General features: G+C 42.6%; 1 protein-coding gene and 1 long non-coding RNA gene across 7 annotated transcripts in view; both read left to right on the top strand.

The window, feature by feature from the left end:
* CNIH3 (cornichon family AMPA receptor auxiliary protein 3) overlaps nt 1-26,274 on the top strand; it is a 282,654-nt gene that overhangs the window by 119,630 nt on the left and 136,750 nt on the right. Inside the window, exons 4-5 of one of the 6 annotated variants that reach the window (XR_007475519.1) lie at nt 16,506-16,609; nt 18,208-18,290. The exons of 4 other annotated variants lie outside the window; for them this stretch is intronic. The gene's annotated coding sequence lies outside the window, so the exon portion shown is untranslated. Of the gene's footprint in view, nt 1-16,505; nt 16,610-18,207; nt 18,291-26,274 lie in introns of those variants that run through there. One more of the 6 variants, XR_007475509.1, reaches the window with a different exon arrangement.
* LOC125963508 (uncharacterized) lies at nt 1,551-4,859 on the top strand. Its single transcript, XR_007475554.1, has 3 exons — nt 1,551-3,076; nt 3,748-3,912; nt 4,314-4,859. It is a non-coding gene; the product is annotated as an uncharacterized LOC125963508 (long non-coding RNA).

Genomic DNA, 26,274 nt, shown 5'->3' with positions numbered 1-26,274 from the left:
CTTCTTTTATTAAAAAAGGGCAGGGGGAACAATGCTTTGTCATCTCATGAAATTAACTTTGTAAGGTCGGATGTTAACAAACGGCACCGCGAAACCGAGGAAAGCTTCAAGTGAGCTTTATTAGGGAGCGCTCCCGGGCGAGGTTCACTGGTCCGAAAGAAAGGGGCCAGAGAAGTCGCGCCCAGTCCTCGGCGTGGGAGATTTTTATTGGGGTGTAAGGGAAGGGTGGTTTGCAGGGGGGGGGGGAGGTTTGGTATACAGGGTAATTCCTTATTTGGTGAGAATACAGCAGGGCCAGGTGTTGGTTGGTCTGTTGTGGGGCGTAAGCCCACTTTCCCTTCCCGTCAGCCCCGTTGTTTTCTGGGTAGGAAGTTACAGTCTCTTGTTGATTCCCAGAACAGGTGAGGTCGTTATGTCCCAATGCCTCTCCTACCTCATACTGGTCGATGTTTTCCCTTACCCTCCGGGCCTCCTTTCACCCGGGCCAGCGGACCTGACAAACTTCCTTGTGATTGGTCTTCTATTTCTTATACTTTGTTAGGGTTTTCACACAGTCCCTGCCAGATCATCAGGTGTACGCTTTCAGGGCCAGGAGCTAGGCCTATCTATATTACTCCTCTTTTGTAAAATTTTCTTTTCTTTCTTTTTTTTTTTTTTTTTGCAGTACGCGGGCCTCTCACTGTTGTGGCCTCTCCCATTGCGGAGCACAGGCTCTGGACACGCAGGCCCAGCGGCCATGGCTCACGGGCCCAGCCGCTCCGCGGCATGTGGAATCTTCCCAGACCAGGGCATGAACCCGTGTCCCATGCATCGCCAGGCGGACTCTCAACCACTGCGCCACCAGGGAAGCCCTGTAAAATTTTCTTACTTTTTATTGTAAAAGAAACATGTTTTAAAGCTATGAAGTATAACACAATTAAGAAAAATGCACGAAAGATAATAATAAGGTTTGAAAAATTATTATACAGCCAATACTCAGGTCAAAAGTAGAGCATTGCTAGCATCTCAAAACCTCATGCGTACCTCTTCCTATTACCCCCACCCCCAACCTCCCTGAAGGTAACCACCATCTTGACTTTGATGGTTATCATGTCTTTGCTTTTTTTTTTTTTCAGTAGTTTTACCACATAAGTATGAATCCCTAAACGCCAAATTTTAGTTTCACTTGTTTTTGAATTTGTATAATCCTAGAGTAGGTTTCACTCTGCCTTGTATATGTGAACTTCATCCATATTGTCAGGTGTAGCTTTGATCTATTAATTTTCACTATGGTATGCCATGGAATGAATAGACCACAATTTATTTATGCATTTTACTCATGGTGGACATTTGCCTCATGATAATGATGCTGCCATGAACATTCTTGTACATGTCTTTTGGTGTGCATTTTATGCATATGTAATGCCGCTTCTAGGTACTTCCAGACCTACAAGTGGAATTTTTGGGTCACAGGGTGAGCTTAGTAGTCTATATTGCAAACAGTTTTCCAAAGTGACTGAACCATTTTATACACCCTTCAGTAACACCTGGGAACTTCTGTTGTGCCACATTCTCTCCAGCACTTGGCGTTATTAGTCTTTTTAGTTTTAAGCATTCAGGTGAGTGTTTAGTGATATCTCACTGTGGTTTTAATGTATATTCCCCTCGTGATTAATGATATTAGGAACCTTTTCATAAGTTTATTGGCTACTGGGATATCCTCTTTTGTGTAACACCTGTTCAAGTCTTTGGCCATTTTTTTCTACTGGGTTCTCTGTTGCTTTTTAAAAATTTTAATTGACTTTAGTAGTTTTATTTATAGTCTGGTTATGAGCCCCTTATCAGTTACACGTGTTAAAGCTACCTTCTCCTGCTTTGGTTTGTCTTTTCATTCTCTTCTACCTTCCAAAACAGAAGTTCTTAATTTTGATAAATAAAGGTTCTTAATTTTAATGTATTCAAATTAATCCTTCTTTTTCTATATAGTTTGTAGGTTTCCTTTCTTGGTCATAAATGCATTCTCTTGTAGTATTTTTTAAAAACTTAAATTTTTTTTGTCTTTCACATTTTTGGTCCTTTTTTTCATTCATATTTAGCTCTAAAATCCACCCAGAACTAATTTTTGTGAATGGTGTCAGAGGAACTTTCAATTTTTTTCCTTATGTATGTCCAACTGACCCAGTACCTTTACTGAGAAGACTCTCTTTCCCCCTCTGCTATTTATACTGAGGTCACGCTTCTCTTGAGCTGACTTCTGTCAGTGACTGAGCACAGAGAGGGTACTAAAGCCTCATTTCTGTCCCATGTGGGGTTCCGCTAATGGGGACCTCTGCTTGGAGGCTACCCATTGGTCCACTGAGATTTTTTCAGGGCTGCACTGTGGTCAGAGGTTCTTGCTACCCCGTCTTCCTTCCACCTCTCACAGGTGTCAGACCTGCACGGCGGTCCAAAGGCTCTCCCTCCTCCGCCGCTCCCTCCCTCTTTATCCTCACATGCAACTCCCCACTGGTCCTCTCTCCAGTCTATATCTTGCGTGTCCAATCTGTTTCTTGGAGGACCTGAAATGACACAGAGTGGGCAGATCCTAGGGTAAAAGGGAGTCAGTGTTGTGTCAAGATGACAAAAAGCTGGACTGAGTTCAGGGCAAAAGAGAGCAGATGAAGAGACTGGGTTGAAGGATTTTCTGAAAAAAGAGTGAATGGAAACTGTGCCGACAATGTGGAGGGCAAGGGAGGGGGTGGAGCTGAAGATGACTAAGACTGAGACTAAAGAAAGCATTGTGTCGTGGGGGTGGAGCTTATTTGAGGGAACCATCCATGACATTAGCTCCATGCTAATGAAGGGATTTTTTTTGTGATGAAAAAATTAATAGCAATGTTAAATTACATTTGTATTGAGTTTAACTGTGTTTACTGAGTGCATTTGCACTTTATCTCGTTTACTTACTCTTTAACAATAGGGGAGAAGAGGGAAACAAGTAAGGGAGGTCCTATTTGTCTCCCGTTTCCTGTGGTCTTTACTGTCAGTCCTCCCGATCCAGACTCTTTCTTCACTTCTTTTTCCAAGGGCTGAAGATTCAACTGAAGAAATTGATCAGGTTAGGCCATTTCTAGTCCAGGTGAAAGGTCAAGGTAGTGTTAGCTCATGGCTAACATGTATGGTGGGAGAGATCTTAAGGCCATGTGGTGGTGGGAGATGGGGGTGGAGGGTCTGAGATATACATTGATTTGGCCGGGAGACCCCATATTTCATAATACTCAGGGATGGTGACTTCACACAGGAAGGTGAAATGTTGGCTTTTAGGAGTCACTGTCAAGAGGGGGAGAGAGACATGATGGAAAGTGGAAAGTGTCAGTGAGAAGGAAAGACCATTATGAGTGGACTGGCAGAAGGACAATAATGTATTAAAACATTTAGATAGGGTTGCACAGTGTGTGTGTGTGTGTGTGTGTGTGTTCTAGCCTCAGGTAGGATAATGAAAAAAAGGATTAGGTGGAGAGAAGAGAGGCATGAAAGACGTGTGGAATCAGAAAGATTCCAAAGAACTTTAAGATCCTTAAGACTGGCAGTCATTGATGTAGGCTGTCAGCTACTCCATCTTAAGGAACTCCTGGGGCTGCTAGGCCCTACTGGTAGTACAGAGGCCATCTCTGGGAAGAAAGCTAGACTTTGAGTTTCCTTTCCATTCTAGGATTGGACAGACAGGTATTTATTTAAAAGTGCCAGATGGTTCAAGGGAGTTTCTAACTTTATACTGTTGGGTACCAGGTTTCAATCTAAATTTGAGCTCTGGTTCTCTGCTTTCCTGTTGGCCCTGGATTGAGAATAGCCTCTCATTTACCAGCCATCTGCTCCCTCCAAGTCTCTCCTGCTGAGTGGTGTCTCCAAATATCTTCCCAGAGAGAGGACAGAATCTCCAACAAAATCTATGAGGTAAATACATGTTTTTTCCACAAGGGGATCCTGGGGAGGAATAGGTCCCCACGTTGAAAGGGTCCTTGTGACGTGAATCATGTTGCTGTTTGATTCGATAGGGTGGGCTCCTTTGAGCAGTCACGTGTTGAGGTGTGCCCTACGTGGGTTCGTCCATTTCTGTGCTTCTAGATCTTCGGTTTCCTGAAAGTTCCTTTTCCAAACCAGCAGGCTCTGGTGCTAATTATCCATCATATAGCATCAATGAACATTTTTTATAAATGCCTGCTACATGCAAGGCACTGGTGGCAAAAAGGGGTAGAAGAAACAGTCACACGGGTGTTTGGAACATATCGTTTGTTTTCTAAGATGACAAAAATAGAGAGCAATTTAGCTTTAACCATAACAATAATTATTTTTAGGAAAATAATCCATTATGATCTCCATCAGGACCATGCCTGGATAGAAGAGGTAAGGCTGTCACCAGGGCTTGTAGAGACCTTGAGACAAATTACACAATTAATTTTCTCTGCTTTCCACTCTCAACCCCTGGCCCTAACACCCCAGCATTTTTATCCTGGTGAGATCAGGTCAAAATGAATGTCAAGGGCTAATTGGAAGAGGATGAGAAGTCAAACAATGGACCCATGGGACTGGAGGGGCTGAATAGAATTGAATGGAGGCGTTAGCACTTGGTTTGCTCTGGGAAGTCTGGACTTTAGAGGCTGTGGGTGGAGGTGTGAGCCTCAGGCCCTTTCTTCTATGCACCAGATGGCAGAGCCACCTCACTGCACTCTGCCTGCTGCCTGGTCCATGCACCTGGGTGGCGCTGGCCTGCTCTGTCTCACACCTCTGTCTGCCAGGAGGAGTAATTATAGTTGAAACAAATGTATTGCAATACCTGGATGGATACAGCTCAATTGACTCCTGACAGGTCTCTGGCGAAGAGAGCCTGCAGCAGCTGCGGTGCTAGAAGAGCTGGTAGGGAGCGGGGTTGGGGGGTGGGCAAGTTTAGGACTAAACATGTGATGGGCAGACATCGCCCCACTTTCTAGTCCTCTTCAGTCTCACCTTACAAATGCCCCTAAGGCTGTGTGTGAGCAGATTTCGAAATGAACAAAGTCCAGTTTCTTCAATTCAGCAGAAGTTTTCTCAATACTAACAGGCAGGCTGTCAAACTCTTACCCATTTCCCAACATAGACTTTGAGTGCTGGGAGGCTTCTTTTGAAATGCAGCAGGGGAGTTTCCAGGAGTCGTAGACCTGAGGGTGTGGATGGGAAGGTCCACACTGCAAATGTTTTTCTCTTGCAAAAATTTTAAACCAGTCTTGTAATTGTGGTTTCAGTGTGTATCGTCCAACTGCACTCCCTGAGTCACTGTCATGTCCCAGCCAGACCTCCCGACCTGCATCTTCCCTGCAGCCAAGTGTGTCATTGTTGCCAGAGTGCCGTAGAACTGAGGTGTATAGATCATGCCATCTGCTCTTAAGGGCTAAGGCTGTACATTTCCTGGGCTTGTCCAGTGGGCCTTACCCCAGGGAGAGCGTGACCCTAGCTCTGCCCTTCTTGTGTTCTTTGCTCCAGGCCCTCTCATCTATTCAGGGAGCCTTCTGCGTACTCTGCTTGCTTCCGAAGTCTCCACACCCGCAGCCCCCCAGCTTGGGGCTTTCTCCCCTTTCTTCTCACCTGGCCCCCACCCCACTGTGTCAGGCTAACTCGTGCCCCTGTTTAGAGCCCAAGGTTAATGTTGATCCCCCTGGGAAGGCCGAGCCTGCAAGCCTGGGACCGTGTGCTCCCGTGGCAGCCCCTGCTTCTCCTCTTACGCCGTTTATCACTCGCTTCTTCTCTCTTTCTCCTGCTAAGCTGTGTTCTCCGCGAGGCAGGGACTGTGCTGATGTTTCCGAGCACAAAGCCTGGCATGCGCTAGGCTCTCAGGGATGAAGCGAAGGGACGAACCGTCTTGGTTGTCACCTGCTTCCCTCACCCAGCTGACGTCTGGCCAGCTCCCCTTCCTTTCTTCCTCTCGCTGGTTCACTCACCGCCTCTTCCAGACCACCAGTGAAAACACAGTCCTGGCCTGGCTTGGTTTTTTGTGTTCCTCCTGATTCTCATTAACTTAGAAATCCTCTTGCTTGTCTCTGTGTCATACCTGGAGGCCATTTGTCTGAAGTCTGTTTGGATGAAATAATGAAACCTTGTTTCTGTTGTTTGTTTGTTTTTCCAAGCGGCTTCAAGGTTACAGAAGGAGAAAAGCAAAACTGTGGGGAGAAGACCAATGTCAGAGGCTTTATTACTAAAATGTTGCTATTACCTGCAGCTCTCTTTGGTTTGGGGCTCTTTTGCGTGACAGATATTTTCAAAATGATTTAGGGATTTAAAACATGTGAGCCGCAGTATAATCCAAGAGCAGGCATGGGGCAAGCCTTTAGCTTTTCTCCTTTCCTGCCTGTTATATACCGTGTAGCGCTGTGGATGACCAGGTGAGACAGTCTCACTGATGTGAGACAGTGTGCTGGCTTGCAGGCATCCACTGTACCTCGATTTTCATTTATTCCACCGTTGGGCTGTGGCTTCTCTCATCATGATTTCACAAAAGGACTATTTTCTAGTCAGAAAGAGATCTAAAGAGATGGGAGAAAGGATGAAACACTTTTAGATGCTTATTTTTAGTAACATTGGAATAAATAACTAGATTGTAAGATGGGGAACCGGGAGTGGGAGGACTTGTTTGTTCCTGTCTTTGAATAGATCTGGAATCCGAGCTTGCAGTCTTCTTCAATCTACCAACAAGTACTGGAGTTGCGAGAAAGCCGCTATTTAGTTTTGTTCAAATTTGTTCTCAAATATTTACACTGAAACAAGAATTAGAAGAATGGGCACCTAGCATGTGCCAGCCACTGTGCTGTGTATTGTACCGAGTCATCATCTCATTTAATTGTTCTGCTTAAATACTGAGTAGCTTCAAAGAGTATTCATAAAATACATGTTATGTGTAAAGAACTATAGTAGAGCGAACACCTGTGTTCAGCTTGACCTATGAAATCCCCTGTGTGCTTCCTCCTCCTTCCTCAGATGTAGCCATTCTCCTTTGAAGTTTTGCCAGTCTGGCAGGTGTGACATGGTATCTCGTTGTGGTTTTAATTTTATTTTTCCCTGATTACAAATGAGGTTGAGCACATTTTCATTTGACTGTGGCTATTTATATTTCTTCTCCTGCAAAGAGCTAGTTCAGATCTTTTGCCAACCCTTTTCTATTGGGATCTGTATCTTTTTATTATAGATTTGTAGGAATTCTTTGCATATTTTAGGTACTACCTGCTATAGACTGAATGTTTGTGTCCCTTCAAAATTCAGATGTTGAAACCTAATCACCAGTATGATGGTGATCGGAGGTGGGGCCTTTGGGGGGTGATTAGGTCATGAGGCTGGAACCCTCATGAACGGGATTAAAAAGAGGTCAGAGAGAGAGCCCCTGTCCTTTTCATAATGTGAGGGTACAGGGAGACAATGGCTGGCTAGGACTAGGAAGTGGACTCCTACCAGACATTGAGTCTACAGGGACCTGAGTCTTGCACTTTTCAGCCTCAAGAACTGTGAGAAATAAATTTTTTTTTTTTTTTTTTTTGGTGGTACGCGGGCCTCTCACTGTTGTGGCCTCTCCCGTTGCGGAGCACAGGCTCCGGACGCGCAGGCTCAGCAGCCATGGCTCACGAGCCCAGCCGCTCCGCGGCATGTGGGATCTTCCCGGACTGGGGCACGAACCCGCGTCCCCTGCATCGGCAGGCAGACTCTCAACCACTGCGCCACCAGGGAAGCTCGCCCTTTATATTTTTAATTTGCTGTCTCTACTCTCAGCTGTGCCTAGTGTCCTGCCTTTTTGACCCTCCTGGAGAGTAAGCGTCTCATCTTCAGCCAAGGCAGGGCTGAGGGAATGAGGGGGTGGGGGTCTAACTGTATCTTAAATAGACTTTCAGTCAAACCCCTTGTGTTTAGCTTCTCCATTCCCAGAGGTACATGGCGATGATTTAGGATTCAGCTTTCTTAGGTCTTTAACATCAGTCACTGCTCATCCATCTGCTTTCCAGTTTCCAGTATTGTGCTACTATCATCTTTATCCCATTATCTTTGTTCCAGGATATTAACCTTCCTACAAGTCCCCTTTCCATTCTTTGTGGGGTTTTTGTGGTTTTTTTTTGCGGTACGCGGGCCTCTCACTGTTGTGGCCTCTCCCGTTGCGGAGTACAGGCTCCGGACGCGCAGGCTCAGTGGCCATGGCTCACGGGCCTAGCCGCTCCGCGGCACGTGGGATCTACCCAGACCGGGGCACGAACCCGTGCCCCCTGCATCGGCAGGCGGACTCTCAACAACTGCGCCACCAGGGAAGCCCCATTTTGAGGGGTTTTTGATGGAGCAGAGCCTAATGAGTGTGTAGAATCTGCTGTCTTAACCAGAGTCCTAAAATTTCTTGAAATAAAAAAGGCATCATCATAGGGAAAAGACTGGAAATCATTGCTCCAGCTCTTACTCCTTTCTACCCCTCATTTAAAAACCTTTTAGTTTTGTGTCCCACTGTCACAAGTCTCCACTATCTGCTAGTTAATTTGACAATACATTTTGACTAACTGACTGGTGCAAATAATAATCAGACATGTAAATTACTCCTTGCTCTTGAGACTATAATATGAGGAACACAAAACATGTTGATTACCTCCTAATGTGAAGATGGAAGAGAAGTAAATTGTACTTCTCTTTTGAAACAGTCTACTGTATATGGTTTGCATCATGGGAAAAATAATTATCATACTTATGAGCCCATTATGTTGTTATTGAATGGCTGGCTTTTTAAAGGTGACATGCATCATTTTTCTTTTCTTAAAAGATTAGTTAAGGTCACATTTAGCTCATCTACTTTGCTAAGGCTCTTTAGGGATAAAATTTGAGTCATTCTAAGCCTGGAATTTGAGAGACGGACTGTTCATATCCAAATTACAATGAGATAAGGAGAACTCTGGGAAGCCTGGTGAGGAGGTAGCTGAAGCTGCATGTCCTGGATGCCTTTTCACATTCCTGGATTCAGATGGGATATGCCAAGATGTAACATTAAACATTTGTCCATACAGAGGATTGGTTCAAGATGGCGGAGTAGAAGGCTTTGCATTCACTCCTTGCGAGAGCACTGAAATCACAACTAACTGCTGAACAGTCATTGACAGGAAGACACTGGAATTCACCAAAACAGTACCCCACATCCAAAGACAAAGGAGAAGATGCGATGAGATGGTAGGAGGGGCACAATCACAATATAATCAAATCCCATAACTGCTGGGTGGGTGACTCACAAACTGGAGAACAATTATACCACAGAAGTCCACCCACTGGAGTGAAGTTTCTGAGTCCCACATCAGGCTTCCCAACCTGGGGGTCCAGCAGTGGGAGGAGGAATTCCCAAAGAATCAGACTTTGAAGGCTAGCGGGATTTGATTGCAGGACTTCAACAGGACTCGGGGAAACAGAGACTCCATTCTTGGAGGGCACACACAAAGTAGTGTGTGTATCAGGACCCAGGGGGAAGGAGCAGTGACCCCATAGGAGACTGAACCAGACCTACCTGCTAGTGTTGGAGGGTCTCCTTCAGAGGCGGGGGGTGGCTGTAGCTCACCATGGGGACAAGGACACTGGTAGCAGAAGTTTTGGGAAGTACTCCTTGGCATGAGCCCTGCTGGAGTCCGCCATTAGCCACACCAAAGAGCTGTAGCCTCCAGTGCTAGGTTGCCTCAGGCCAAACAACCAACAGGGAGGGAACTCAGCCCCACCCATCAGCAGACAAGAGGATTAAAGTTTTATTAAGCCTTGCCCACCAGAGCAACACTCAGCTCTACCAGTCCCTCCCATCAGGAAGCTTGCACGAGCCTTTTTGATAGCCTTATCCACCAGAGGACAGACAGCAGAGGTAAGAAGAACTACAGTCCTGAAGCCTGTGGAATGAAAACCACATTCACAGAATGATACACAAAATGAAAAGGCAGAGGACTGTGTACCAGATGAAGGAACAGGATAAAACCCCAGAAAAACAACTAAATGAAGTGGAGATAGGCAACCTTCCAGAAAAAGAATTCAGAATAATGATAGTGAAGATGATCCAGGACCTCAGAAAAAGAATGGAGGCAAAGATCGAGAAGATGCAAGAAATGTTTAACAAAGACCTAGAAGAATTAAAGAACCAGTAAATAGAGGTGAACAATACAATAACTGAAATGAAAAATACACTAGAAGGAATCAATAGCAGAAGAAGGGATAAGTGACCTGGAAGACAGAATAGTGGAAGTCACTGCTGCAGAACAGAATAAAGAAAAGAGAATGATAAGAAATGAAGACAACCCAAGAGACCTCTGGGACAACATTAAACGCAACAACATTCGAATTATAAGGGTCCCAGAAAGAGAAGAAAGACCCAAGAAACTATTTGAAGAGATTATAGTTGAAAAATTCCTTAACATGGGAAAGGAAATAGCCACCGAAGTCTAGGGAATGCAGAGTCCCAGGCAGGATACACCCAAGGAGAAACACACCAAGACACATAGTAATCAAATTGACAAGAATTAAAGACAAAGAAAAATTATTAAAAGCAACAAGTGAAAAATGACAAATAACATACAAGGGAACTACCATAAGGTTAACACCTGATTTCTCAGCAGAAATTCTACAAGCCAGAAGGGAGTGGCACAATATATTTAAAGTGATGAAAGGGAAGAACCTACAACCAAGATTACTCTCATTCAGATCTGATGGAGATCTCATTCAGATCTGATGGAGCAAGGATCTCATTCAGATCTGATGGAGAAATCAAAAGCTTTACAGACAAGCAAAAGCTAAAAGAATTCAGCACCACCAAACCAGCTCTACAACAAATGCTAAAGGAACTTCTCTAAGTGGGAAACACAAGAAAAGAAAAAGAACTACAAAAACAAACCCAAAACAATTAAGAATATGGTAATAGGAACATACATATTGATAATTACCTTAAATGTAAATGGATTAAATGCTCCAACCAAAAAACACAGGGTCGCTGAATAGATACAAAAACAAGACCCATATATATGCTGTCTACAAGAGACCCACTTCAGGCCTAGGGACACACACAGACTGAAAGTGAGGGGATGGAAAAAGATATTCCATGCGAATGGAAATCAAAAGAAAGCTGGAGTAACGATACTCATAACAGATAAAATAGACTTTAAAATAAAGAATGTTACAAGAGACAAGGAAGGACACTACATAATGATCAAGGGATCAATCCAAGAAGAAGATATAATAATTTAAAATAAATATGCACCCAACATAGGAGCACCTTAATACATAAGAGAAATACTAACAGCTATAAAAGAGGAAATTGACAGTAACACAGTAATAGTGGGGGAGGTTAACACCTCACTCACACCTATAGACAGATGATCCAGACAGAAAATTAATATGCAAGCACAAGCTTTAAATGACACAATAGATCAAATAGATTTGATATTTATTGGACATTCCATCTGAAAACAGCAGATTACACTTTCTTCTCAAGTGCACACAGAACATTCTCCAGGATAGATCACATCTTGGGTCACAAATCAAGGCTTGGTAAATTTAAGAAAATTGAAATCATATCAAGCATCTTTTCTGACCACAACACTATGAGATTAGAAATAAATTACAGGAAGAAAAAAGTAAAAAACACAAACACATGGAGGCTAAACAATACGTTACTAAGTAACCAAGAGATCACTGAAGAAATCAAAGAGGAAATCCAAAAATACCTAGAGACAAATGACAATGAAAACATGATGATCCAAAACCTATGGGATGCAGCAAAAGCAGTTCTAAGAGGGAAGTTTATAGCAATACAAGGCTACCTCAAGAAACAAGAAAAATCTCAAATAAACAATCTAACATTACACCTAAAGGAACTAGAGAAAGAACAAACAAAATTCAATGTTAGTAGAAGGAAAGAAATCATAAAGATCAGAGCAGAAATAAATGAAATAGAAACAAAGAAAACAATAGCAAAGATCAGTAAAACTAAAAGCTGTTTCTTTGAGAAGATAAACAAAATTGATAAACCTTTAGCCAGACTTATCAAGAAAAGGAGGGAGAGGACTCAAATCAATAAAATTAGAAAGGGAAAAGGAGAAGTTACAACAGACACCACAGAAATACAAAGCATCCTAAGAGATTATTCAAGCAACTCTATGCCAATAAAATGGACAACCTGGAGGAAATGGACAAATTATTAGAAAAGTATAACCTTCCAAGACTGAACCAGGAAGAAATAGAAAATATGAACAGACCAATCACAAGTAATGAAATTGAAACTGTGATTAAAAATCTTCTAGCAAACAGAAGTCCAGGACGAGATGGCTCATAGGTGAATTCTGTCAAACATTTAGAGAAGAGCTAACACCCATCCTTTTCAAATTCTTCCAAAAAATTGCAGAAGGAAGACTCCCAAACTCATTCTACAAGGCTACCATCACCTTGATACCAAAACCAGACAAAGATACTACAAAAAAAGAAAATTGGAGACCAATATCACTGATGAATATAGATGCAAAAATCCTCAACAAAATACTACCAAACAGAATCCAACAGCACATTAAAAGGATCATACACCATGATCAAGTGGGATTTATCCCAGGGATGCAAGGATTTTTCAGTGTACACAAACCGATCAATGTGATACACCATATTAACAAACTGAAGAATTAAAACCATATGATCACCTCAAAAGATGAAGAAAAAGCTTTTTTTTTTTTTTTTTTTTTTTTTTTTTGTGCTACGCGGGCCTCACTGTTGTGGCCTCTCCCGTTGCGGAGCACAGGCTCCAGACGCACAGGCTCAGCGGCCATGGCTCATGGGCCCAGCCGCTCCACGGCATGTGGGATCCTCCTGGACTGGCACCGAACCCATGTCCCCTGCATCGGCAGGCGGACTCTCAACCACTGCACCGCCAGGGAAGCCCCAGAAAAAGCTTTTGACAAAATTCAACACCCATTTATGATAAAACTCTCCAGAACGTGGGCATAGAGGGAACCTACCTCAACATAATAAAGGCCATATGTGACAAACCCATGGCAAACATCATTCTCAATGGTGAAAAACTGAAAGCATTTCCTCTAAGATCAGGAAGAAGACAAGGATGTCCACTCTCGCCACTACCATTCAACATAGTTTTCAAAGTCCTACCCACAGCAATCAGAGAAGAAATAGAAATAAAAGAAATACAAATTGGCAAAGAAGAAGTAAAGCTGTCACTTTTTGCAGATGACATGATACTATACATAGATAATCCTAAAGATGCCACCAGGAAACTACTAGAGCTAATCAATGAATTTGGTAAAGTTGCAGGGTACAAAATTAATGCACAGAAATCTCTTGCATTCCTGTACACTAACAACGAAAGATCAGAAAGAGAAATTAAGGAAACAATCCCATTCATCATTGCAACAACAACAACAAAATAACTAGGAATAAACCTACCTAAGGAGGTAAAAGACCTGTACTCGGGAAAATATAAGACACTGATGAAAGAAATTAAAGATGACACAAACAGATGGAGAGATATACCATGTTCTTGAATTGGGGAAGAATCAGTATTGTGAAAATGACTATACTACCCAAAGCAATCTACAGATTCAGTGCAATCCCTGTCAAATTACCAATGGCATTTTTTACAGAACTAGAACAAAAAAACTCTTAAAATTTGTACTGAGGCACAAAAGACCCCAAATAACCAAAGCATTCTTCAGGGAAAAAATCAGAGCTGGAAGAATCAGACTCCTTGACTTCAGACTATACTACAAAGCTACAGTAATCAAGACAATATGGTGCTGGCACAAAAACAGAAATATAGATCAATGGAACAGGATAGAAAGCCCACAGATAAACCCACGCACCTATGACCAACTAATCTATGACAAAGGTGGCAAGAATATACAATGGAAAAAAGACAGTCTCTTCAATAAGTGGTGCTGGGAAAACTGGACAGCTCCATGTAAAAGAATGAAATTAGAACACTCCCTAACACCATACACAAAAATAAACTCAAAATGGATTAAGACCTAAATGTAAGATGGGACACTATAAAACTCTTAGAGGAAAACATAGGAAGAACACTGTTTGACATAAATCACAGCAAGATCTTTTTTGACCCACCTCCTAGAGTGATGGAAATAAAAACAAAAATAAACAAATGGGACCTAATGAAACTTAAAAGCTTTTGCACAGCAAAGGAAACTATAAACAAGATGAAATGATAACCCTCAGAATGGGAGAAAATATTTGGAAACTAATCAACGGACAAAGGATTTATCTCCAAAATATATAAACAGCTCATGCAGCTCAGTATTAAAAAAACAACCCAATCCAAAAATGGGCTGAAGACCTAAATAGACATTTCTCCAAAGAAGACATACAGCGTGACCAAATGGCACATGAAAAGATGCTCAACATCACTGATCATTAGAGAAATGCAAATAAAAACTACAATGAGGTATCACCTCACACTGGTTAGAATGGGCAACATCAGAAAATCTACAAACAACAAATGCTGGAGAGGGTGTGGAGAAAAGGGAACCCTCTTGCACTGTTGGTGGGAATGTAAGTTGGTACAGCCACTGTGGAGAACAGTGTGGAAGTTCCCTAAAAAACTAAAGATACAACTACGATATGACCCAGCAGTCCCACTACTGGGCATATACCCACAGAAAACCATATTTCAAAAAGACACATGCACCCCCATTTTCATTGCAGCACTATTTACAATAGCCACGTCATGGAAGCAACCTAAATGCCCTTTGACAGATAAATGGATAAAGAAGATGTGGTACATATATACAATGGCATATTACTCAGCCATAAAAAGGAACGAAACTGGGTCATTTGCAGAGACGAGGATGGATGTAGAGACTGTCATACAGAGTTAAGTAAATCAGAAAGAGAAAAACAAATATCGTATATTAATGCACATATGTGGAATCTAGAAAAATGGTACAGATGAATAGGTTTGCAGGGCAGAAATAGAGACAGAGATGTAGAGAACAAATGCTTGGACACCAAGGGGGGAAAGCAGGAGAGGGGTGGGTGTGGTGGGATGAACTGGGAGATTGAGATTGACATATATACAGTAATATGTATAAAATAGATAACTAATAAGAACCTGCTGTTTAAAAAAAATAAAATAAAATTCAAAAAAATACAATAAAAAAATCCATTTATCCATACAGATGATGGGGTGGCGTGCACAAAAAATGGTTGAAGACTGTTGACAAAAATTGGGCAAAGCGGATGTGGGAGGATTGCGGGAGCTGGTTCTTCTCCAAATGATCTTTGCATTTTCATTTGTAAAGTTAACATACTATTTGGCTTTGATATGCTGAGGGCCTGGGGTTTTTTTGCCCTCTGTCTGTGCCTTCTCCAGCTGTGACTGAGTTTATTTCTTTTAACTGCTATTTATAGTTGATAGATAGCCATAGATAGCCAGGTCTAAAATGTGTTAGTGTATTAACATAAAGTTTTAGAGGCAAGTATTTTCTTATTATGATAGTGACAGATGTAGCTGGGCTTTTCTTTCATAGGTTTGGCTGTGATAAGTATGTTACATAAAGATAGAAAAAAACAAAACATATATAGTTTTTCTCCCTAATGTAGCTACTGACTAGTTTTAATCTAAAATAGTGGTGGAGGATATTGAAATATCTGGGGTGGTGATGTATGTGCAACATACCTGGATGAATCACCACAGAATTTTCTTCTTACATATATATATAATGAAATGGAAGAAACTTTATTCACCCGAATTCCTCTTGGAGAGAAGGAGTATGTGTTTAGAAGAAATATTTTGTGAAGCCTGTTGAGGTCAGGGTAGGGGACACCAAATGGCATGCTCAGAAATCGGGAGGTATTCCAAATGCCTTCTAAGGGGGCTGAGTCTTGCTAACCAGCAGCTTTGTTTTTTCTCATTACTGGGATGGTCAGGTCTGCAAGCTTAGACATTAGGAGCAGCTCTTAACAATAGAAGAGATAAGAATTGGACTTTGCTTTTCATTTATCTATTTATTATTTCAAACCTCTTTATTAAATCTTTCTCCCTTTGTCACTCAGCCATGTGACTTCAGCTGATGTATTGCTGGGGTACACGGCATGTGCCCAGGGTAACAGAAGCTTCAGAATAAACATAGCACATCTACCTGAGGGATTAGTGGTCTCCATAAATTGTGGAGAATTCAAAACTCACATACATTTTAAATTTTTTAATATTTATTTGGCTGTGCTGGGTCTTAGTTTCTGCTTGCGAGATCTTCTTTGTGGCATGTGGGATCTTTTTTTTTTTTTTTTTAGTTGCGGCATGCAGGATCTTTAGTTGTGGCATGTGGGATCTAATTCCCTGACCAGGGATTGAACCCCGGGCCCCCTGCATTGGGAGCACAGAGTCTTAACCACTGGACCACCAGGGAAGTCCCAAAACTCACATACATTTTAAAAACATTAAATTTTAAAGAAATTGCTCTGGGTTCCTTGAGTCTGTGCACCTAGACACACCCCGCTCCATCACATCATGTACTTACCTTCCCCAGGCCCACACAAAGTGCTATAAGAATTCAGAGGACAGAGAGAACATTTCTGGCAGTGGACAGAGTCCTGAGTGAGCACAGAAGGCTTTATGGAATCTGGACATGAGGTGAGTCTCAAAGGACTGGGAATATTTGTTAGGGAGCAATTGATGGATGTGTGTTGGGGTGGGTGTCCTCACCGGGGGACATGCCAGATGAGGGGGTGGCAGGAGTCCCAGCTCAAGGGTTGAAATGCCAGACAGAGAGTAGACCTATTTGGCTAAACTGTGAGAGAGTGAGAGGTAAGATCAGAAATGCATATGGGATCAGTGGGTGGGAGCCAAGTATCAACGGTCCTGTTCATTATTGGGAATTTCTGATGATTTTGGACATTATCAAAGAGATGCTCTAGGGCGGTTAACAGAGAGATGGTATGCAATGGTGGAGGCTGAGTTAAGAGGCCAGGTTGTTTGGTTAGTGATTCCTAATCAGAGATTCCTAATTCAGAATCTGCTGTGGAACATTTCTAACTATCTATGCGGGGTCACCCACCATTGGAGTTTCTGATTCAGGAGGTCTGATGTGAAGCCCAAGAAAGCTGTATTTGTAAAAAGCTTTCCAATGAATTTTGTTGCATTCCCCAGTTAAAAAACCCTGGAATGGGAGGTGATTATATCGGGGAGGAAGAAATTTTCCTCTACCCTCTAGGTTCTTCTGGCTACTCTAAGAATTAAATTGACATGACACATGTATTAACAGAAGAACATCAAACAAAGTTTAATAACATGTATACATGGGAGAGACCCAGGAGAACTGGATAACTGCCAGAATGGCTGAAGCCCTCACCTTAAACACTGTCTTCAGCTAAAGACAAAAGAGGGTGTTGAGCGTGGGGAGAGTCAGTTATTGGAAAGTCAGTTACCAGTAAAAGCACAATAAACAAGGAGAGAATATTCTGCAGATTTAAGTCTTCTCTACTGATAAGTTTCTAGAAATTTGGTCATTCTCCTCTTCCTGGTACAGTGGTGGGTGATACCCTTACAAATGGAGTTTTCCCTTGCAAATGGAAATGTTTCTTACAAAAGAGTCATTCCTACTTGGTTTTCAGAGTTTTTCCCAAGTCTGCTGTTTCTTAGAAAATAACCAGCTTAAAATAATATTCCAAAGAAACACATTTTGGGGTGGCAAATTCTGCTCCCCTACGATTGCCATGCCCTACTTTTAAAAAAAATTTTTATTGGAGTACAGTTGATTTACAAAGCTGTGTTAGTTTCAGGTGTACAGCAGAGTGAATCAGTTACACATATACATATAGCCACTCTTTTAGATTCTGTTCCCATATAGGGCATTACAGAGTATTGAGAAGAGTTCCCTGTGCTAGACAGTAGGTCCCTACTAGTTATCTATTTTATATATAGCAGCGAGTCTATGTCAATCCCAATCTCCCAGCAATACCCTACTTTTAATGTAATGGAACTTGGATATAGGGTGGTAGCAATGGCAATGGAAAAAGGTTCAATTTGAAAGACTTAGTAAAAGAATAAGGAGGATGTGAATTGGTATTAGACCACTCCCTGCTCCGATGTATGTGATGTCCTGAGCCATACCCTACTATGAAATAAAATTCATAGTTTATGGCAAGACAAAAAAATTTAAACATAAATATGTTTTCTTTGCCCTTTGGCCTCCTCTCTCCCCTCCACTGTGCATTGTGTATCTGCATTAGGCATCAACCAAGCCTACCCATTGGCCCAAATACCTGCTCAACCATAAAGAGCAACATTCTCCTAGCACCAAGAAGACAACTCCTTAAAAGGTAACATTTCTTCTTGATCTTGTAATGAACCATGGTGACCCATGACCCACTACTTGCTTTGTACATTTAGATCTGGATGGTGTAAACTGTCAATAATACGTACGTCATTGAATACACAGCCCTCTGTCTCAAAAAACTTATATAACTGTGCTCTGACCTCTGACAGGCAGAAAAGTTCTCAGAGCTTTCTGAGAGGCTGTGCCCATGTTATACTCCTCAATGTCTTGAATAAAATTTTCCATTTCTTTTTTGTTGTTGGTACTTAGCTCATTTATTTTGGTTTTGGTTTTGGTTTTTGTTTGAATAGGTAATCACAACAATTTAGTAATAAAAGTACTATAATAATTATAAACACAGCCTAACATTTACCAGGTTTTTTTTTTTTAATTTTTATCGGAGTACAGTTGATTTACAATGTTGTGTTAGCTCCTGCTGTACAGCAAAGTGAATCAGTTGTGCATGTACACATATCCACTCTTTCTTAGATTCTTTTCCCATATAGGTCATTACAGGTATTGAGAAGAGTTCCCTGTGCTATACAGTAGGTCCTTATTAGTTATCTATTTTATATATAGTAGTGTATATATGTCTATCCCAATCTCCCAGTTTATCCCTGCCCCCACATTTCTCCCCTGGAAACTATAAGTTTGTTTTCAAATTTTCCATTTCTTTCTTAGATCAACTGATGAATTTTTTCATCGACATCACTATCTATGTATCTTTCAGATTAGAACACGCTAGTTTTTCCAAATCACTTGTGGCTGCATTAGCCTCACATATAACTCTTTCCTTGGAAATAATTCCACAGAGTACATATTTCTTTGAGATCTTTGTGGGCAACTTTTAAAAAGGATATTTTTGCACACTGATATTGCTTACATCATTCTTAATGTTTCAAAAGCATTTTATTATAATTTCCAGCTTCTTTTTTGTCCCATTCTCTCCTTTATTTATTTATTTATTTCCTTGTTGGTTATCTATTTTATTTTATATTTTTAAAACTTTTTAATATGGGAATTTTCAAATACATATACAAAAGTAGAGAGAATGATGAACCCACATACCCATCACCCAAATTTAACAGTTATCAACATTTTGCCATTCATCTTCATCTGTCCCTCACCTCAATTCTTTCTCTCTCCTGGAATTTTTGTTGTTGTTGTTGTTAGCTTCTGCTTTATAACAAATGAATCAGCTATGCATATACATGTATCCCCATATCTCCTCCCTCCTGCGTCTCCCTCCCACCCTCCCTATCCCACCCCTCTAGGTGGTCACAAAGCACCGAGCTGATCTCCCTGTGCTATGCGGCTGCTTCCCACTAGCTATCGATTTTACACTTGGTAGTGTATATATGTCCATGCCACGCTCTCACTTTTTCCCAGCCCTAGGAAATGAATACTGTGTGCAGCAGCGGGGTAGTGCCGGCATGTGGGCTTGTGCTCTGGCTGCCTGTGCCAAGGCGTGCGCCCTCTGGGATTTGGCATTTACACGGGCCTGCGTGGGAATATAGACAGGCTGAAGGAGCCAGAAATAAAGAAGAGTCAGGGATTGGGACAAGGGAGGCTGTGGAGGAGGGCCAGAGACCCAGGACGCCAGCCCTCGCGGGGAGCGTAGCACCCCAGAACACTGCGAGCCCTCAGCCACGGCAGTGGACGCTGGGGTAGGAAATCGGTGTCCAGAGGAGACCAGAAACACCTCAGTAAAGGACACAGGACAGCATGTGGGCTGGATGCCAACAGGATAGGAAGTTTCCCCCTGCACCCTGGGGCCATCTTGAGAAGGAAGTGGGTGTGCAGCCAGAGTTCCTTTGGAAAGGGGAAGAGAGCTGATAGGGAATTTGAACTTGGAAAGTGAGTGAATCTTTACGTGAAAGAAATGTTTCTAATCTAGAAGAGCCTGAGTTATTTTTTATTGGAAAATTTAAGATTTGTGTATGTGTGTTATCATTGGGGATTGAGCACAAGGTAAGACTATAAGAAATATTTAGAGAAAATGTTTCTGGTTTCTGCATATTTGAGTTTTATGTAAATGTCAACTTCAATCCCAAGCCACCCCTAAACACATATTCTATTGTGCTTTTCTCCCAGTGTTTCTTTCCTCCACTGAACTGTAAACTCCTCCTAGGTAGAGATGATGTGATATATCTTTGGATATCTGTGTCTCCAAGACCTAATGGTACAATTATGACACAAAGTATGTCCTCATTAAATATTTGTTGATTGAATGGAAAACTTCAAAATGATTAAGTAAAATTTTCTTTTATTTTTCCTCAATATATTTTTGTCAAGTTTTAGTTTTTCATTATTTTTCCAGTTTTATGGAGATACAACTGATATATGACATTGTATTAGTTTTTTAAAAAATTTATTTACTTATTTTTGGCTGCATTGGGTCTTCATTGCTGCGCGCAGGCTTCTTCTAGTAGTGGTGAGCGGGGGCTGCTCTTCATTGTGACACGTGGGCTTCTCATTGTTGTGGCTTCTTGTTGCAGAGCACGGGCTCTAGGTGTGTGGGCTTCAGTAGTTGTGGCACACGGGCTCAGTAGTTGTGGCTCGCAGGCTCTAGAGCGCAGGCTCAGTAGTTGTGGCGCACGGGCTTAGTTGTTCTGCGGCATGTGGGATCTTCCCGGACCAGGGCTCAAACCCGTGTCCCCTGCATTGGCAGGTGGATTCTTAACCACTGCTCCACCAGGGAAGTCCCTGACATAATACAAAAAGTATTAGTTTTAGATGTGCACCATAACGATTTGCTATCTGTATATATTGTGAAATGATCACCACAATAAGTCTAGTTAACATCAATCAGCCTCACATAGTTACAAATTTTTTTTATTGTGATGAGAACTTTTAAGATCTATTCTCTTAGCAAATTTCATATATAAAATACAGTATTGTTAACTACATATAATCACCATGCTGTACATTACGTCCCCAGAATTGATTTGTCTTATAACTGTAAGTTTTAACCTCTTGACCACCTTCACCCATTTTTTTTCAGGTTTTAATGAGTGTCCAGATTTTCTTAGAGCCCTTGCCTTGGAACTGCCCACTGCAAGAGTAGGAAGTCTGGGGAGCAGGCTCAGGGTCCAGGCGGAGCCAGGAGGATGGCAGTGGCTCTAGATATGATGTCTGAGTGTGAATTCCCATGTGGGATTTCTCTAAGCACAAGAGTCGCTCTGTGGCGGGGTGTCCTCCACCTGTGAATAAATCAGGGATGGAAAAGAGGAATTTTTCCAAACCAGCGAAGTTTCTGGTAAGAGCTTTGCTGCTACTTAAGAAATATTTAAAACTTCCACAAGTGTAAATTAATGCAGATGTAAGTAACCATTCAGACAACCAGGAATTTGGCAAGCAGAGGTGTCTGCCCACATGTCCTGGGCAATTAGCTAGATTTTGCACTTTCTTTCTTTTGCTGGCAGCACTAGGCAACACTTACTTATTTCTTAGCTCTGACGGGATGCTGCCGATTCTAGGCGTCAAAAAAAGATTTTGGATTTTATTGTCCAACTTCTCAGACTATGGAACCTACTGTGAGAGTAAAGGCAGACCCTAGAAACTTCTGTTCTCGATTCTGAAGCCGGTTTAGGGTTAAGCCTTGGGCCAAGCCACTAGCTTCTCCCTGACCCTTTTTTTTTTTTTTTTTTTGGAGCCATTTCACACGGGATCATTCCATCTATCCATTTTCCAGATCTCTGTGGGAACTGATTAAAGAGGGTGAGCTCTGGTGATGAAAGCGGCTGAGCGAGCACAATCATTGCTGTTCAGAAAACTTGAAAATGCCGCAACTTCCTTTTCTAAGTTTGGATCTGCCTTTGCCTCACCTTTGCCTGGACATTAGAACATCTAAATAATTCTCAGGGGCAGCAGCTCAGTGCGTTGCTATTCACAGGCTCTGCCACAGAAGGTCACCGAATTCCCAGCATCTCTGTGCTCATTTCTTGTTCAAGGGCCCTTTGAAGGTATAACTGGTCATTGTTTAGTCTCCTCAGATGAGATGGACTATCTGGGGTTAAAGGAAAAATAAGTTACATCCCTTCTATGTGCGGGCAAAGCTGATTTTTGTCCTGTGAACTGCAGGCTGCAGCTTCTTTTTGAAGCTGACTCTTGGAGGGTTTGGCCAAGGGCTGTTTTTTTGGATTTTTTTTTTTTCCAACAGTTGGGCACTTATCTCTGATGGCTGCTCTGTAGCTTAAAGTGATATTTCTGCCCCAAACTCAAGTTTCAGGGATGAGAGAAGATTTTTAACCCAGAATACACACACAGCTGGCCAGCTCCAGGGAAGGACTCCTTGGTCAGAGCGAGAGAGCTCCTTTGGGGGTTCTTTGAGTCTCTTCGGCCCTCACCTCCACACATCAGTGTGGCACTGAGAGAGGAGAGTGAGGGCCCTGAGGGCGGGGCTGGGGCTTTCCAGCAACACCCAAATGGGGGCTTGGTGGGGACCTTATTGTTTTGCTTGGAGTTTTGCGAATTACCAGTATATCAGCATATTTGCTTTTTTTTTTTTTTTTTTTTTTTTGGCGGTACGCGGGCCTCTCACTGCTGTGGCCTCTCCCGTTGCAGAGCACGGGCTCCGGACGCGCAGGCTCAGCGGCCATGGCTCACGGGCCCAGCCGCTCTGCGGCATGTGGGATCTTCCCGGACCGGGGCACGAACCCGTATCCCTTGCATCGGCAGGGGGACTCTCAACCACTGCACCACCAGGGAAGCCCAGCATATTTGCTTTTAAATGTGAACACAGTACTTGGCATGGGGTCGACCGTGAATAAATGTTTGTTAAACAAATGGAAAAATAATCGATGCCCCAATTCCACCGCTGATCATATGAAAGATTTTTGGGTTATCGGTTCCTTGGGGTGGTTTTACCACTAACTTCCTCGCTTCTCGCGGTAACTGCTCTCCGTCTTAATCTTGAACCTGAGGCTGTACCTATGCCACAGAGTCTTCCTTTCCATGGCTTTGGCTCTTTCCCACCGTCTCCCCTCCCAGGTGATGGGTCCTGGCTGAATTTGTGACAGCAGTGTCTGGAGGCTGGTGGGACTCCTAGGGCTATTACGCATTACATTTTGCTGTAAGCTTTATAGGGGTCTTGGCCGCAGAAACAGCTCCTTCCCTAGAGTTGCATGTCCAGAAACACGATGTGGAAGTCAATTGGAAAGGCAGACTCTAACTGCTCTTCAACCTGTTTTTATTTAATCCAGGTCAGTGTTCAAGGCAGCAAACCTACTTTTCTAATTAAGCTTCCCTTCCCACTTTTATTAATAAACTCACAGCCAAGCTAATCTGTTCAGTGGGGTCCTGCACCCCATCACCTCCATATATCCCACCCACCTGTTCCTCCAAATGTCGCTAAAGGGTCAACTCCTCCATCACGTTTCCCCTCTTTCCCAGCCACCACCCCCTCGGAACTGTGAAGTCATTGATGACCTGCATTACCCCGGTACAGTTAGTCCAGGCCCTTTGTGAAGTGTGGGATTTGGGAAATCCGTGGTCAGATTGCCTGGCTTTGAATCCCGACCCGTCCATCTACTAGCTGTGTGTTGTTGGCAAAGTCACCTAACTTCTCTGTACCTCTGGAACTTACAGATGGCATCTGGGAGGAGCTTGGTCTCACTGGGGGAAATGGGCTCCTTGGAGGCCTGTTCCTGAGGATCAGGAGAGAACACACACTAATCAGGTCCAACTGTTTTGGTACCTGCTCCCTGCCCTGCACACCAGGACATAAAGGTTGGCACAGTCCCAGCTGCAGATCTTCCATTTTTATAGACCCCTGGCACTATAAAATGTAAAGCAGGGGCTTCCCTGGTGGCACAGTGGTTGAGAGTCCACCTGCCGATGCGGGGGACATGGGTTAGTGCCCCGGTTGTGGAGGATCCCACATGCCGCGGAGCGGCTGGGCCTGCGCGCTGGGTCTGCGCGTCCGGAGCCTGTGCTCTGCAATGGGAGAGGCCACAACAGTGAGAGGCCCGCGTACCGCAAAAAAAAAAGAAAAATATGTAAAGCAGCCCATTTTTACTCCCAGATGCGTAGCTGCCAGGTTTCCGCAGTCTCTCTCCAGGAAGCCAGCATCCCTCGGCTTCCACCTTTGACGAAGAGCGAGGGGGCTTTAGAGTCAGAGCTGGACGTGGATCCTAGCAGGCTCTGCTACTTACTGTGTGACCTTAGGCAAGGGCCTTACCTCTCTGAGTCTCAGTTTTCTCATTGGTAAAATGGAGATGATAAATCTCCACAGTGCAGAGTGTGGGAATGAGAGGAGAGAGTGAATGTCAAGTGCTTGCCCAGGATCTGGCCCCCAGTAAGCACCCAGCATTCGGATTCATTGTTTTTTCCTATTTATTTATTTATTTTTAATATCTTTATTGGAGTATAATTGCGTTACAGTGGTGTCGTATTTTCTGCTGTATAACACAGTGAATCAGCTATACATATACATATATCCCCATTTCTCCTCCCTCTAGCGTCTCCCTCCCACCCTCCCTATCCCACCCCTCTAGGTGGTCACAAAGCAACGAGCTGATCTCCCTGTGCTATGTGGCTGCTTCCCACTAGCTATCTATTTTACATTTGGCAGTGTATATATGTCCATGCCACTCTCTCACTTAGTCCCAGCTTACCCTTCCCCCTTCCCGTGTCCTCAAGTCCATTCTCTATTTCTGCGTCTTTATTCCTGTCCTGCCCCTAGGTTCTTCAGAACCTTTTTTGTTTTTTTAGATTCCATATATATGTGTTTTAGCATACGGTATTTGTTTTTCTTTTGCTGACTTACTTCACTCTGTATGACAGTCTCTAAGTCCATCCACCTCATGACAAATAACTCAATTTCGTTTCTTTTTATGGCTGAGTAATATTCCATTGTATATATGTGTCACATCTTCTGTATCCATTCATCTGTCGATGGACACTTAGGTTGCTTCCATGTCCTGGCTATAGTAAATAGTGCTGCAATGAACATTGTGGTACATGAGTCTTTTTGAATTATGGTTTTCTCAGGGTATATGCCCAGTAGTGGGATTGCTGTGTTGTATGGTAGTTCTATTTTTAGTTTTCTAAGGAACCTCCATACTGTTCTCCATAGTGGCTGTATCAACTTACATTCCCACCAACAGTGCAAGAGGGTTCCCTTTTCTCCACACCCTTTCCAGCATTTATTGTCTGTAGATTTTTTGATGATGGCCATTCTGACGGGTGTGAGGTGATACCTCATTGTAGTGTTGATTTGCATATCTCTATCGATTAGTGATGTTGAGCATCCTTTCATGTGTTTGTTGGCAATCTGTACATCTTCTCTGGAGAAATGTCTATTGAGGTCTTCTGCCCATTTTTGGATTGCGTTGTTTGCTTTTTAAAATTGAGCTGCATGAGCTGCTTGTAAATCTTGGAGATTAATCCTTTGTCCATTGCTTCGTTTGCAAATATTTTATCCCATTCTGAGGGTTGTCTTTTTGTCTTCTTTATGGCTTCCTTTGCTGTGCAAAAGCTTTTAAGTTTCATTAGGTCCCATTTGTTTATTTTTGTTTTTATTTCCATTTCTCTAGGAGGTGGGTCAAAATGGATCTTGCTGTGATTTATGTCATAGAGTGTTCTGCCTATGTTTTCCTCTAAGGGTTTGACAGTGTGCCTTACATTTAGGTCTCTAATCCATCTTGAGTTTATTTTTGTATATGGTGTTAGGGAGTGTTCTAATTTCATTCTTTTACATGTAGCTGTCCAGTTTTCCCAGCAGCACTTATTGAAGAGGTTGTCTTTTCTCCATTGTATATTCTTGCCTCCTGTATCAAAGATAAGGTGACCATATGTGCATGGGTTTATCTCTGGGTTTCTATCCTGTTCCAGTGATCCATAGTTCTGTTTTTGTGCCAGTACCATACTGTCTTGATTACTGTAGCTTTGTAGTATAGTCTGAAGTTTGGGAGCCTGATTCCTCCAGCTCCGTTTTTCTTGCTCAAGATTGCTTTGGATATTTGGAGTCTTTTGTGTT

This window comes from Orcinus orca, chromosome 1, assembly GCF_937001465.1.
Source record: "Orcinus orca chromosome 1, mOrcOrc1.1, whole genome shotgun sequence".
NCBI lineage: Eukaryota > Metazoa > Chordata > Mammalia > Artiodactyla > Delphinidae > Orcinus > Orcinus orca.
This window is presented reverse-complemented; position numbering and strand designations above follow the sequence as displayed.